Raw genomic sequence first — 16,041 nt, 5'->3', positions numbered from 1 at the left:
TCCACTGCACACGCTGTGGAACGCCAGCGCCACGTCTCTGAAGCGCCGGCGCGCGCCACAGCACTGGAGATTCGCTTCAGTTCTATTTTCTGCGCCGCCACTTCAAAACCTCGTAAATTCACTGTCGTTGAGAAAGCACCAGACAGGAAGTTAAACCGGAACTTTCAAAATAAAACACAATGCACAACCTCTCGGACGTAAATTTTTTCCTATATGTTGTTATTACACCTCCGGAGGCACGAGTATCAGGTCAACAGGGTCCCAGATACAACACGACGCCATGGACAAGAGAAATTACCGTTTTTTATATAGAATAAACCATACAAAATTAACTATTGGATAAAGAAAAGCACTCATTTGAGATCAAAACATAAATTATGTACTCAACCATGCTAGAAGTACTATAAATCACAGAGCAATGTGGCTGGGTCAAGCAGAGCGACCTTGTAGAAGCGAAATGAGGTGTGGTTTATTTATTTTCTGTTTATATCATGTGTTTTTATCGCGTGATATCGCTATTCACACGAGAGCCTCTATGAGGAGCAGCCCTCCCCATCCGGACGGCGTGCTACTGCGCTGCGCTTGCAGTGTGCTTTGACTTTCAGAGCAAGATGGCGGCACTTCGTTCCGTTGCACGGCGCGGCGCGATCGCGTTATCTGGAAATTCGGGGTAAGTGTTGAGTGGCAAAACCAGCACTGTAAAAAATATCCGAGCACCTTGTATAGTAGCTACACGTGTGACGTTTCTAAAAAATCAAACAGTTTGGCAATTGATTCAAAATTTATAATTACACTTTGAGATTCAGCAGTACCTCTTGCCTCCGTAGATGTCTATGCACCGCTGCTTCCACTGGCACTGTTTCAAGATGGCGGCGCTGTAGGCACGCCTCTCGACAGCCTATGAGGCGTCTACGTATATATGTCTATGGACGCTGCTGCCGCTGCTGCTAACAACGTTAGCTTCCAAAAGTGGAGATAAACTCTACAGGTAAGTGTTAAAGTCAGCTTTGTAATTAGTTGTACTCTTCTCTACTTCTGGACAATATCACATATAAAGCAGTGAAGTTACTGTAAGTTAACATCAGACTGTAACCTCTGATATAAACATGTTCTAACATCGTGTTTTAAAGTTGTTCTGTAAATCTCAATTTATGTTTCACACTGAGGCTAATCCAGGTTAGTCAGTGTTATAAACTAGTTATCTATTAGGTGTAGCTAAGTGTCCTGCAGGTCACAGCTGATCAATCATAATAGATCAGTCATGACGGATCAATAACTGCTGTCTCGAGGTGCAGTTCATTAATGATCAGCAGATAGAAATTAATCTATGTTAACGTTCCTCCACAGAACTCTGTTACTGATGAATGTTAATCTCTCAGTTCAATGAAAGAAGAGCAGTTCAGTTCTGAGTTACTATCTCTGTTCTTTGCTTCTGACATTTTTTTTCTCTACAACAGTGTATGGTCAGATAACTGTGTGGAGCTCATGTTAATGCTAATGATACATTAGAATAAAAATAATAAACTTTATTGTACATCTAAGGCAGTAAAATATTCTTTGCCCTCAACCAGGAAAACAAACATTTCTATAAGATTAAAAAGTAGGACAAAATACACAACACTCTTTTGAGTTCCATTCATATCCTGATGTGTTCACTCTGATACTTTATGTTCCATCAGTTGGACTGAAAGAACCTTGGAGATCTTTTCCTCACTGTTTGTGTCTTTTCCTTCCAGTCTTGGTCTGGAGCACTGGGAACATCAGGTCTGATGGACTGAGAGCTCCAGAGAACATGAACATCCAGCTGTGTTTGTCTGAAGAGTCTTCTCTCCTTCATCACTGTAAGGAAGAGCAGCACTGATGTCCTCCTCATCCTTCCATTAAGAACAATAATGCTGCAGATTCAGCTCCTCTCTTCATAATACAACTTGTCTTGTGACTGTTCAGTTTTTACACTTCACTGTCAACAACACATTATTTATTTCATCCATTTATTACGTGTTTACACGTCTTTACAGTTCAGAATTGTTAAATAATGCAATTTTTAAATGTCTCTTGCAATTTTAGTTGAATACCTCTGTGCTAAACAGCACGTTGGCCCTCTCGATGGGAAATTTGAACACAAAAAAAAAAAAAAACCCAAGACGGAACAGTCGACCGACTTACAGTAATATGCACACTCCTGCAGGAAGGAGTTTTCTTTTCACCGAAGCACAGGTGTTTAATAAACACCTTTATTGCATATATATTCCCTTCTTTCTTGAATTTGTTTGCTCATGCAAACTGAAATGCAATTAATATAGATTAAAAATCTATGAAATTTAATTGTGATTAATAGAAATGAATCCACAGCAGCCCTGTGATTAATTTGATTAAAAATTTTAATTTTTGTGACAACACAAAAAAAATACTAAGCAAATGTGTTTTTTCACTTTGTTCCACTTCCATTATTTTTGTTCTAATAAATAATAATATAATTCATAAAAATAACAATACAAGCACAGCTAACGTGGCTGTTGATGGCATGTACGGATACAATAGCATATAGTAACATAGTAGTTTTACACTTAAATATACTAAATCAAAATACACAATGTGAAAAAGACGGACACACATGTTTGTGTGTGTGTGTGCGCGCGCGCACGTGTGTGTGTGTGTGTGTGTGTGTGTGTGTGTGTGTGTGTGTGTGTGTGTGTGTGTAGATGTTTATCTGAGTTTATATAAACCTTCTTCATCTCCTTCTGACTGTATAGCTTCCCATCAGTTCTGACTAATACTCTGATTTGACTCTGTGTGTCTACATGTCCCTGCAGTCGATGGAGATGATGATCGATGTTTCAAGTGACATTTCTCAGCTAATAACCTCTTATCCTATTGATTCCCTGCCCAGATATCCTGCTCTGCTCTGTTTCAACAAATGGATTTTGTCCCCTGCTGTCCTTCCCCACACCCATTTTATTTTCTCATGTTTCTGTATTTCATAGAATATCTAATACTGACATTCAGAATTCATTTCCCTTTTTTTTTGTACTCCATGTAGCACACCCTCTAGGCCAAACTCCATGACAAATTAAGACCAAATTATACCGTTTTTAGAGAGTGGCCCACTTCAAAAGTCACCCTGTAGTTTGCCTACAGGAGTGACTGTCACTGCAGTTAGAGTACATCTGAGAGTGCAGAAAAAGGGGAAGTCATTGAAAAAGAACGGCGCCAGAAATCCAGTCAAGAGTTACCATAGTCTTTGAGGAGCTTCTCAAAGGAAACGATGTTTCTGCACACCCGTATCACAAAGGCAATCGCTACACACTCCCTCACATCTTAATTAAAGACTGTGGGCCTACAGTGGCTGCTGCTTGTGCTGCCAATTTTCATATTCCTGTTGAAACAAAATTATGGTTTCCTCACTGTGTGGCTTCTAATCTACTTACTTTTGTCTTTTTATGTTTTGTAATCATCTATTTATACAAAGCTCAACCAGAAAAAAATAAAAGGTGATGCAAGTGTAGAGCCTCAAAAGAGTTCAAAATTCAGTAGATATTTACGCATTTGCTAATAACAAACACTGAACAGCAACAGAGGAGTTTATGAGCTTGATAATTAGTCTGGATAACGCTGTAGCCACACTATCTTAATTAGATGCTTCTTATTTAGTCATGTGAAACATTTAGTTTGCAGAATGTCTTAAAGTTGACTCTAAAAAAACAGACCTCAAACCCACAACTTTTAAAAAAAAAAACTGTCTGTTCTAATATCCAGTTTGAATCTGACAGAAAACTTGAACAGAGAGCAGTTTGATTTTCTGTCCAGCGGTCTCTGTGCAAATGTTGATTACAGCCATCCACACAAAAAGAGCCTGAAGCCTGATAGACCATCATTTAGTTATTCCACTTACTCCCATGATTAATTATCCCGCGCACAGTATACTGCTGAATAAGAATGTATATAAACCACCAATCCAAATGGCCACTGCAGACACTTGCATTTAACTTGACAGTCCATAAACGGCCATAAAGTATAAAAATATTAAAACTCACTATGGACTTAGGACATTTATGTTCCTGCATAATTTTGCCAGAGGAGGTATATGGAAGCCATTAGTAAATATAAAAGTGCTGCCTGGACAGAAAAATAACATTTTGCAAAAACAGAAGTAGAAAGAAGAAGTTTAAACTATTGTGTTTGATTTAATTTTAGATTTTATAAAGCCTCAAATTACCCCATTTGGCCATGCATGTGTTATTGTACCAAAACACTTCATTCTTTTTCAACAAGTCTTAATTCTTCGTATTGTGTTTTTATTTATTTTTCTGATTGAATAATTCAATTCAATTCAATGGAGGCAAATGAAATTAAATTGAATACATTTTAATTAACTTAATTTAATTTAATATGCAATAAAAGATTTGCTCCCATTACAAGACTTAGAAATTTAGGCAGTAGAAAAAAAATGTCTTAAAAATAGAAACATAAGTAGAAAATATTATCATAAATTATAAAATAGTACATCATAAGGCCTTCCTTTTCTTTGCTGACTGTCATATTTGCTACATTTAGCTCCAATATAAAATAGCATTAAATGTGTGACAAGAGGCAGAACAGATGTTTAATTACATGCTCTTATCAGTTATTCTCATTTCATCGAGATGAACATAACAAAGGAATGAAAAAACATTTGTATTGCTCATATCTGATTTCCATCTTGTGTTTGTGTCGTGAAGAAGCTGAAGTCAGGTGTGCTTCTTTAAATTACCATGTTTTTTTTATTTATTTCTCTGCATCTCAGCACAATAGATAAGATGGAGTCTAATTGTTTTTATAATTGTGATTTCTGTGAATTGATATTCTTCCCGGTAAACAAAGAATAGAGCTCTGTGAACAGCAACTCACTTTTTCACACAAGCAAAAATAAGTGTGTGACTGCACATTTCAGCCAGTGTTATACTATCATATCTTAGTCTGGCAGTAGATGCAAGCAAATGATGCTTCTGTGGTGGGGAGGCTTGATCTACAATAAACATTTTCTTTATTGCTATCAGCACATTAAACTTTGTGTTAATTTGCTGCAAGATGACTGCCATTAAACTGCATAATTAAAGAGTTAAACAAGTAGTAGACATCATGAGTGGAGTTTATTATTCACAAAGGAAACACCAAATCCTCTTAAATACATTAAGGCTATTAAGCGATTTTCTATATAATTTTTTAATTGATTTTTACATTGTTTTTATTTGTTTTTCTCTGCATCCAAACTCTTTGAACATTGCACAATGCATGTATCATTTGACTGCATATCCTGATCCACTAATTATAATCTATGGCAACTTGGAGCTTAGACAGCAGTGCAACTAAAGAACTGACTAATCGATATAGTGTGAGGTGAACTCAATCCAGTGCCAGAGTGCAACAAATTGCTCCTTTGATAGCCTCTCACAAGTGGCAGTGGAAGTGTGGAACAGACAGCGATAGCATCATGTGTTCCATCTTTTTTTTCTTTGTTGTTGAGTTGTGAATCGTCATTTAGTAAATTTCTCCTGCCAGAAAACTGGCATACCAGTTCCATGCCACTGTCGATCACCGACACTGTGTCCTCCTGCTTGAAGTAATTAAGATTGAAGAATTTGGTCATTTGAAAAAAAGTGAATAAATGCCTCAAATGCAAGAGTCTGTAATTAAAACTTTAATCGAAAGAGAAGCATTGTTTGCAGCCATGAACTTGTGCTTCAATGCCCGTGTGCCCGTGCTAAACTCATTTTCAAGAAGTACTTTTTCGAGAAATAATGAATATATTTGCACATGCATTGAGCAGAGGCTGTTGAGCTGCAGGCTGTGGTGCTGCTTTCATCCTGAGATTCAACCGTCCTGCTGTGTTCCACATCCTTCGATGGCACATTACCGTCTGCGTGAGTTCAGAGTGTTCCCATTTCGTCCAGCATACATTTTCAGTTTGTTCGAGGATGTCCTTACATGGCTCCGACCCTGTGGCCTCGTTGAACATTTTAATGTAACATAGTTTCTTTTCCATCACTTTAAAGAACAGAGAAAAAGAGTAGGAATATTAAGAGTTGGGGACAAAGACTGAGATGTGCCGAGAGAGATGGAGAGGTTGAGTTTGCTGTAACATTTAATGAGCTCAGATGCAGATAAATATGTCAGTATTGGAAGTTTCATGCTTCTGTGAAGGCAAGCTGGGTTCTGGGATCCGGCTGAGGGAGCTTTGGCAAGATGTCTGATTTAATTAGCAGGCTATCATAAGGAAATAAAAGAATAATTAGCAAAGGAGTGTTTCTAAAAGCTTTGGTAAGTCTGCGGGATTAGCAGACTTTTTTTTCCAAATTTCTCTATTCCCCGAATGGTGTATGTAGAAGGTTATCGGAATACAAAACAGATTTTAATGGCCCAAACATGTTTTCTTTACATTTTCCCTGGCTCAGGTTGTCCCGAGATTTAAAACAACAAGGTGATTGGGCTTGTTTGAATTGCATACAGTTGCCAATTAGCTTGATCACTTTCTGAATAATGGGCTTGTTATGGGTTTGCAGAGGTAGAAACACCATGATTAAAGCGTCATTTCCAATGTTTTGCCTTTTCGGGTTCCTGCAGAGGCTTGGCTAAAGGTTCTTCTGCTAAGTTCCCACTGCAAACTTTTAATAGCCAGATATAATTTCTCAAAACTGTACAACACGTTCTCATCTAATAAATAATAGAATAAGCAAAATGATTTTAAATGTTCTACAGTGTTGAAAATGGTGCCACGGGGCATTAAAACAAGCCGTGTTAGATATAGAAGAGAATACATGATTAGAAATAATGCACATAATGAGGAAATAAACATGCAAAGGCAAAGAGTCGACTGAGTGCAAATGAAGCAAGTTACAAAATGTTTAAATGTCTTGCTTGCTGCATGTTTGTTCTTAATTCATGATTATATGATTAATCTGCAGAGCAGGCTGGAAAATTTGGAATTCAGCCTCCCAAGCATTTCATTATGGAGCTGTGAAACATTGGAAATATGCTTTGTCAATTAGGACACCTAAGTGGAACTGATTATGACATATTCATCAAAATCTGATTTGCTCTAATAACAGTCACCACCCCCGCCATGCACAATCATAGCTGTCCAATTCCATATACTCCACAGTCGCACATGCAAAAGTGTAGCTTCGTTCAAAGCAGCTCTTTCATCAATCACAGTGTATTTAGTTCAAAATAAGATGCTACGCACAATCAAAAATTCCCTGTTTACTTCTTCTTATGTCATTTTTTTCTTGTTCGTGGGAGAAAAATACAAAGATACTGGCATAAAAATATAAATCAAACAAGGGAAGGCATAAAAACAAGAAAAGAGAGGCACGGAAAATGAGCACTGAAATGGGAAGGCGGAGGAGATGACACAGGAAAAGAGAGCTTGCACAAAGTGAAACCAAACATTCCGTCTTCTGTTTCCTCAAGCAGTTCATGCCTCCGCTTCCATTAGCCTTCGCGATGACAAGAAGAAAACAAACGGATACTCCCCGCCTCTCTCCCCCTGCACCCAGTGGCGCATGTGCTGCTGAGGTGGGGAACGGATCACAGGCGACACAGATTAGGAGTCAACAGGGTTCCCTTCATCTGGCTGGATGCAGCTGGAGGGCCGATTAGACAACCCAAGCGTGGGTGAGGAAAGGGACGCCCGATGCTATCACAGCCCCTCAAACTAACTTCCTTACTGGGAACTCTGCAGACTACCGTGAAATTGATCAAGCTCCCTGAAAAGATGTCACAGTGTGTCTGACTGACACGTCAAAGGAGGGGAATGAGGATAAGTGCCATGTGAAGACGCCTGCAGGTCATGAAAAACCTTTTGACTGTTGTGTCATTTATCACATGCTGTTTACTGGAGTCCAGCGTGAAATCAGTCATTGTTTTTTGTTTTTGTTTTTTTTAATTAAGCATTTATTCTTGTTTTGTTTAGAATCTGTGATTAATTCCACGAGGAAACTCAGTTTTTGTGCCACTTCCATCAATCAGCTTGTCAAAGTCTCCCGAGAGTTCAAATATGGATGCTCTGCACTTTGTTTTTTCATTTTTTTTTCAGACTACTGGAGAGTAAAATGTCACATCAATATATATATATATATATGTATATAGGGATGTCCCGATCCGATCACATGATCGGAAATCGGGCCTGATCACGTGATTACAGACTCGATCGGGATCGGAAGTGACCTCCCGATTTGGACTCGGTTGGATATATATGTTTATTTTTTATTTAATTTCCTTTTTCAATGAGATGTATGTAGATGAAAACAGGAATAGGCTCAAACCTGACAAGGTAGAAATGTTGGTTTTCATCAAGAAAAACATACATGTCCTTCAGTGAAACTCTAGACAAATATGTGCCATTCATAAGAGCACATTACTACTACTGGCCTTACGGTATTATAAAGTGGCTCTTTGTTAACTTTGTTCCCTATTGTTTATATGCCTTTGAGTTGAGCTGACCTGCTGTTTATTTTATAGAAGTTTATTATTTATTTATTTTTGCTGTTGTACCTAAGCCAAAAGGGAAATTTATTATTTATTTTTACTTTTGTACCTAAGCTAAAAGGGAAATTTGTTATTTTTACTTTTGTACCTAAGCTAAAAGGGAAATTTATTTATTTTCTGATTGTTATTTTTAGTCACAGAAATGTACTGTTCTAAGTGTTGTTTTGAATTGACGTTAAGAAAATAAAAAAGGAAAACTTTTCATAAGTTTTTTTGTTATTTTTTTAATAGATAATATACATATTTTACTATATTAGAAAAGAATCGGATCGGGACTCGGAATCGGCAGATACTCAAAATGATAGGACTCGGACTCGGACTCGGACTCGGTGGCAAAAAAACCTGATCGGGACATCCCTATATGTATATATATATATATATATATATATGTGTGTGTGTGTGTGTGTGTGTATGTATGTATATATACACATACATCGTATACATACATCGCATATACATGACTAAAAAGCTGTTTATCAGAATTCTGAGGATGTCATATAGCTCATTAAAGAACACTTCTTTAATGAAGCTGACAAATTTATAGTCAAATCATTTCAGTCAAATCAAACTCTTCCTGACTTTGTAAAGGATTTCATATTTACAAAGTGATGTGGGATTTGGGGCGGCTGTGGCTCAGGTGGTAGAGCGGGTCGTCCAATGATCGAATGGTTGGCGGTTCGATTCCCGCTCTCGCCTAGTCATGTGCTGCATGCCGAAGTTTCCTTGGGCAAGATTCTGAACCCCGAATTGCCTACCAGTGACTGTTCCACTGGTGTGTGAATGTATACTGACTGATGTTGCAGGTTGATTAGCAACCTGCACATTAGTGTGTGAATGTGTGTGTGTCTGGGTGAATGGGAGCAATTGTTGTAAAAGCGCTTTGAGTACTCTGATGAGTAGAAAAGCGCTATATAAGAGCAAGTCCATTTACCATTTACCATGTGAACAATAAATAACAGTGATATTGACATAGTGATGGCACAGATAGACTTTAATGCTCACATATAAATTGGATTGCCAAAATAATGCTCAAAGGATGGGGTTACATGCAATCACATCAGTTCATTTTTCTTATAAAGACCACAAGCATCGATGCATCAATTGACATCCACAGTTGGTCCTTGTGCAAACCTTGCTTTAACAGTGACTGTGACATTTACACACATTGTGACTGCAAGAGGTTAAAAAAAATCTTGGAAAAAAATGGCAGTCAAGTAAAAACCTTGCCATCTTAACTGATAACATTAATTTCAGCACTAGTGTAGCATACGGCCATCACAGATGCTTCCATTTCAACAAATTATACTCCAAAACTCTCAAAATTAAATTTTTCTCCAAAAGCACTACAGTGGATGTCTTCATATCTTCCTGACAGATCACAGTGTGTCAAAGTTAGCAGTTCTCTGTCAGACAATATCATGTGCTCCATGGGTGTTCACCAAGGTTCTGTTTGTGGGCCTTTGTTATTCAGCTTTTACATCAACAACATTCTGCTGATGTGCCATGGTGTAGATTTTCAAATGTATGCTGATGGCATGGTCATTTTTACTTGTGCAAAAACTGCTGAGCTAGCAGCAGAGACACTAACAAATGCTTTGGGAAAGATTACAGAGCTCCCTGATCAGTCGGTCTCAACTTCAATGTTACCGAGATATTTTTCTCCAAAACAAAGCAGTCTGTCAGCGCTGACATTTTAATTAGGATTGGAAAAACAGAAATTATGAGTGAGTTTAAATATCTCGGTATAATGCTGGATTCAAATCTAAATTTTAAGTCACAAATTAAAAATATTGTAAAAATTATAAAATACAATCTGATAAACTTTCAGCACATTGAAGGCTGTCTATCTGTGGATGCTACAAAAACCTACACCTGCACACTATGATCCTGTCCCACATGTCATATTGTATCACATGTTGGGGACAAGCCGAGCAGACAGTCATTAAACTGCTGGGGTCTCTTTACAAACAGACTTTGAAAATCCTGGACAAAAAAAAATCAATGCAACACCACCACTACAAGATTTTAGATAAGCATCATCTTCTGAACTTTGAATATTTTAAGTTATTTTCAAATATGTGTCTTGTTTTTTAAATTTTAAATGGTTTGGCCTTTCCTCCACTGTGCCAGTTTGTTCAGTATCGCTCGGCACAATCCATAAAATCCACAAGGATATCTTCCACCACTGATGTTCAATACCTTTATGACGCACCACCTTTGGACAGTCAGCTTTTTCTGTAAAAGCTACACTTCAGTGGAACGCTATCAGCAGTTTTAAAAAACTAAAAAAACAGCTTAAGGACATTCAGAACTGCAACCATTAATGTCTTTCTAATTGGCATTTGTGTGTGAGTGTGTGTACGTGTGCGCTTAAAGAGTGTGTGTGTATAATTTTTTGTTTCACTGTGTCAAGTACTTTTTGGTGTCATTTTAATGTTGTGATGTTTTTATTGTGACCTGCCAAGGGACTGCAGATGGAAATTAGCTTAAAGCTAACTCTTGTGCAATACATTAAATGGAAATATTTATGTTAAATATTGGACATGGTCTCTTTTGAAATAAACTGATGATGATATATAATATGTTGTTGCATATCCTCTAAAACAACACATATACAGCGTTTTGAAATTGACGTACAACATCCCTATTAGAAAGACGACACAAGCTGGCTGTTTGATGTTCACTTTTGAAAAATATGTGCTATTTTTTTTAAGTAGGGTTGATTAAAAATACTACTTTGCTATCACGCTTCATTGTCATGGTTACAGTAATATCTACATAGTAAAGTTTAGAGAACATCAAGGTTCTAATTTCAAAAGAACAAAACTGTTTCCAAGTAAAAGTCAAACAGCTGTCTGATGACAAAAAGGACAATGTGTTGTTGACCCACCGATCCAACCTGACCTCCTCCTGCTGTGGACTTTGTCACTGTATAATAATGCCTCTTTCTTTTGGAACGATTGTTAATATATATATATATATATATATATATATATATATATACACTGCTCAAAAAATTAAAGGAACACTTTGAAAACACATCATATTTCAATGCAGGGAAAAAACAAACTGGATATTTACATTGATATGGACTGGTTAATGTGTTAGGAATGAAAAGATGCCACATTGTTTGATGGAAATGAAAATTATCAACCTCCAGGAGGGCTAAATTCAAGACATTCCAAAATCAAAGGGAAAAACTGATGTGGCAGACTGGTCCATTTTATGAAATTCCTTGGCAGCAACTCAAAACGGTACTCAGTAGTTTGCCAGCCACCACTGATATATATATATATATATATATATATATATATATATAAATTTTGTCAGTCGTCATATTTACCTCCACGAGGAGGTTATGTAATCACTGGAGTTTGTCTGTTTGTCTGTGATCCGGATCACCTCCAAAATCTAATCGATTGTTACTTTTGCTCTTCCGGACATTCTGTAAAAAATTGGTGAAAATCCGTCCATGACTTTTTGAGTTATGCTGTTAACAGACAAACAGACAGACAGACAGACAGACAGATGGCCTGGTGGAGGTATGCGCTCTCCGAGTGCTTTTCTAGTTATTTATTTATTTTTCCTTGGGAGTTCTCAGGTCAGCACAGATGCACATTTACTGTACGACACACAGTGAAGGCTACTCTGTCACAGACTTGATAATGATGAAGCCACAATGAGATACGCAAAGCTACACAGCAACATTGGCAGCTACAGGTTCAAGGAATCTTTATTGTCCCTGTGGGGCAAATCACTATACAGCCAGCAGAGCAAGTCAACAACAAGAGTACCAGTTACATAAAGCACAGACAATAACAATAGATAGCATGAACAGGTTAGTCAGTCACTTGTTTAGCAGGACAATTGCAGCAGGGACAGCCATGTCGCCATTATAGGCTTGAGAGCAAAATAGCTTTTATATGCATCAAAAAAATTAAGAAATCAATGAAGAGTTCTACTGAAAGCAATAGTAGCATTTTTTTTATTTCAAATTTGCAGTCATGACATCTAAGCTTCTGCTTTGATGGATAGACATCAAAGAGAAACTGACTAAAAACTCCACATTGGTATTTTCAACAGATTTCTCCTCTTATTCCCATGCTTGTGCAATAAGCATAATGTTACTCTAATGTTAAGTATAGTCTGACTGAGTGGATGTAGTTTTTGTTCATTTTTTCCGGAAATTTTCCATTTAAAAGACAGCGCTTGCCTTTCTGCACGCATACGTTTCACCAAAACAACACATATTATAGGGGACACCATTGTTGCATCCTGGGCTTTGGGCTCCACTCAAGATTATTGTGACTGGTGTGAATAATATATAAAGAAGTTGGAATATAGCTAAACAATTCTACACATTACTGCATCAGTGCTAGAGAACAGGTATCGCTGTTAAGTCTTATCATGACAAAATTGACTCACAAGTGTCAAAGAAAAAGGACTCAGCATCATATTGTCTTGCCAGCAATAGTATATAATAGTAAATAGTAAATTGATACCTTGTGGAATATTGCATACCCGCACCCCACCACCCACACACACACACACACACACACACACACACACACACACACACACACACACACACACACACACACACACACACACACACACACACACACACACACACACACACACACATACATTCAGGGTTTATCTTTTTTTCTTTAAGTGGTGTTACCCCAGCTGAAGATAGCATCTGTCTTTTTGAGACAGATAAAATTATAGCAATCTCACCCTCTTGTTGGTTCCAAATGTGGAGGAATAGATATTCTGGAACCCTGTCAAACTGTTTTCAGTTTCATCTGAGATATTCATTGCTCAAATTAAAAGTAAAAAATGTATTTACAGACAATCTGCCATAACGATCTCAAAAGACTTAATTAGGATTTTAGAGGTTTTATTGTTTAACTTGGAAGTCTCACTGAAATCAAGGTCTTTGTTGCAAGCAAGTCCCAAAACGTAGTTCAATATACACAAGACTAGACACTAGACAACAGTGACACACAAACAATTGCAAGTATTAGTGAAAACAGAAACTAGTAGAGCTTTTAGGTTTCTAAGATGAATCTGTGCGTAGCAGTTAATTCCAGTTGTGAGGTGCATATTACTGGAAACAAGTCAGCCCCAGTTCAGAGTTGATGTGAGGAATTTTAAAAGCCAATCTCTCTGCAGTCGTGATGATGAGCTCTGAACTCAACTAAGGATATTAAATGTCTTGGCAGTTTAGATAGCAGGACCTTATCGATAATGATACAAGTGTGCTGATGCCTCCTAGTTGCCAGTGATATCCAGCCAACCTTTGCAAAAAGTCACAATGTTGAGAGGGATAAGTGTCTGCAGTAATGAATAGCAGGGATGCTGGCAGTAACATGGATATACAGAATTATAGAATGATTTTTTTCCCTCTCTTTCATTAAAGTAGCATGTCTGTTGTGATACAAGAATCCAGTTTGAAGTTTTTTTGTCAGGGGACAGTCTGCTGTCTCGGGACATTCCTTGGTATTTCTAATGCTTTAGATCACCATTTAAAGATTGGCAACATTAGTGGCTCATGCTTTTGTGAAATAAACATATTGAATTTATCTTGTGTTTACAATAATTTTGAAATTAGAGAATTTTGCAGGTCATTGGAATTAGTCTGGAGCCTGGAGATGACCTGATATGCAGTCAGGCCAATAGTATGCAAGACAGTGCCATTAGCACAGGAATGTGCAAAACAGCATGGATTTGAAAAAAGAAAAAAACATAAATTATGCACACATCAAAAACCGGTGAATCTAACATTGAACCTTGAGGAACACCTTTATCGACTCTTTGAGGACTTTATTTATCAGTGTCGATCACCTCAGTTTGAATGCTATCAGAGAGATATAAATTGAACCACATGAAAGCAGAAAACATCAAAACCCACAAAAAAGCTTTTCAAGCATATCAAAAGCTTTAGACCCATCTGCAAAGGGCCCAGCAAAATGTTGCCTTTTATCAAGTAAGTTAATAATATCATGCACAACAGCAGTAGCAACAGTAATTGTGCCGTGGCTGAAGGACATCATTATCCTCCAAGAAACCATGCTGTTGTCAGTTGATTAGTGATTCTGGGAGTCTGGACAAACAGGGCGGCTTAGAGGAGAGGTCAATAGTTGTTAAGGTCACCAGTGTCACCGCCTTTATGCAGTGGAAGCATCTGAGAAATCTTCCATATTAAGGAGATTTCACCTGAGGTGAAGGTTACATTAATTAACCACGCCCGACAGGTATGTCGGCGGGGTTATTGCATTCGGTGCGGTGTCTGGCTGGGTAAGTATGTATGTATGTATGTATGTATGTATGTATGTATGTGGCTATGTCCGGTCCGATATCTCTGCAACTGCTGAAGTCAGGATACTCAAACTTGGCACTGAAGATCAGTCTAAGGTCCCCTGCTCAGTTGTGGAGTTACAGGTCAGCAGATCAAGTAGGGAGGGAGATACGTATGATGATCAAAATTGATACATATTGCATCAGTTGTATAGGGAGGACAGGGTTTTCGCCAGCAGAGGGCGTGGTTCTGCCCCCTACTCAGAGCTCATCTAGTTGCATTTGTGCTGGGTTCTGAGTCTGGGATCGCTCCAGGATTTTCTGAATGTGGAAGGCCTCCTCTTTACGTCCTTGCCTCTTGTTCTGTCTCTCTCCCACTCAAAGACACTCGCTTTCTCACTGACTATGACCCCCAGCTTATCCAGTCACTCATACCCAGCAGTATCTGGGTTAGGTTCACCTTTTATCAAGCATACATCTAAAGTGACCTGACAGGACACAGCGCACTTTGTGTTCACTGGCTATTTTCTTTTTCTAATGCGAGCTGAATTTGTTTGCTCTACATTTACCCTTTTTCCACTGCCAAAGTTAAAAGGAGTCATACAGGAAAATCACTTCCTCTGCAAATGCAAGACTCATCATCCTTTCATTTCAGGGGCTGCTTTGATGCCAGATCTGAGACTCAGAAATACAAAAAACAAACAAAAAAAGGAGATGCTGACCTTTACCTCAGTGTAACCCCAGGCCAACAGTAGGCATTTATCCTATGTTATCCTATGACTGATCCTGGTGAAAAAATGCACAAACATATGCTTAGCACTTTATTTTGCATTTAAATTGGTCATCTAGGTCTCCACCAACACAAGAATCAACCCATGGAAATGAAAAGAGAAGTATTATAAAGCACCGTGCTCTGGTAGGGACCATTTGCATCTGAATATTTCTGGTTTGAGTCAGCGGAACAAATGGCCATGGAAGCCGTCTCCTCAGCATCATTTATGGAACCCAATAAAAGGATAATGAGCCATCACTGAACTGTCAATTACAGGTACAGTTATGTTCTCTGCAGCTTTGTTTTGTCAGTTGATGTGTTATTGTCTCACAATACTGTAAGTATTCAACACCCTCTAGAGAATGCTGTATATACAGACAGGCTGAAAACAATAGGGGTTATGTAACTAATGACTGAAACGAGTGTAATATCTGTTCCAC

This window comes from Acanthochromis polyacanthus, chromosome 18 (genome assembly GCF_021347895.1).
Source record: "Acanthochromis polyacanthus isolate Apoly-LR-REF ecotype Palm Island chromosome 18, KAUST_Apoly_ChrSc, whole genome shotgun sequence".
NCBI lineage: Eukaryota > Metazoa > Chordata > Actinopteri > Pomacentridae > Acanthochromis > Acanthochromis polyacanthus.
Note: the sequence above shows the minus strand (reverse complement) of the source record.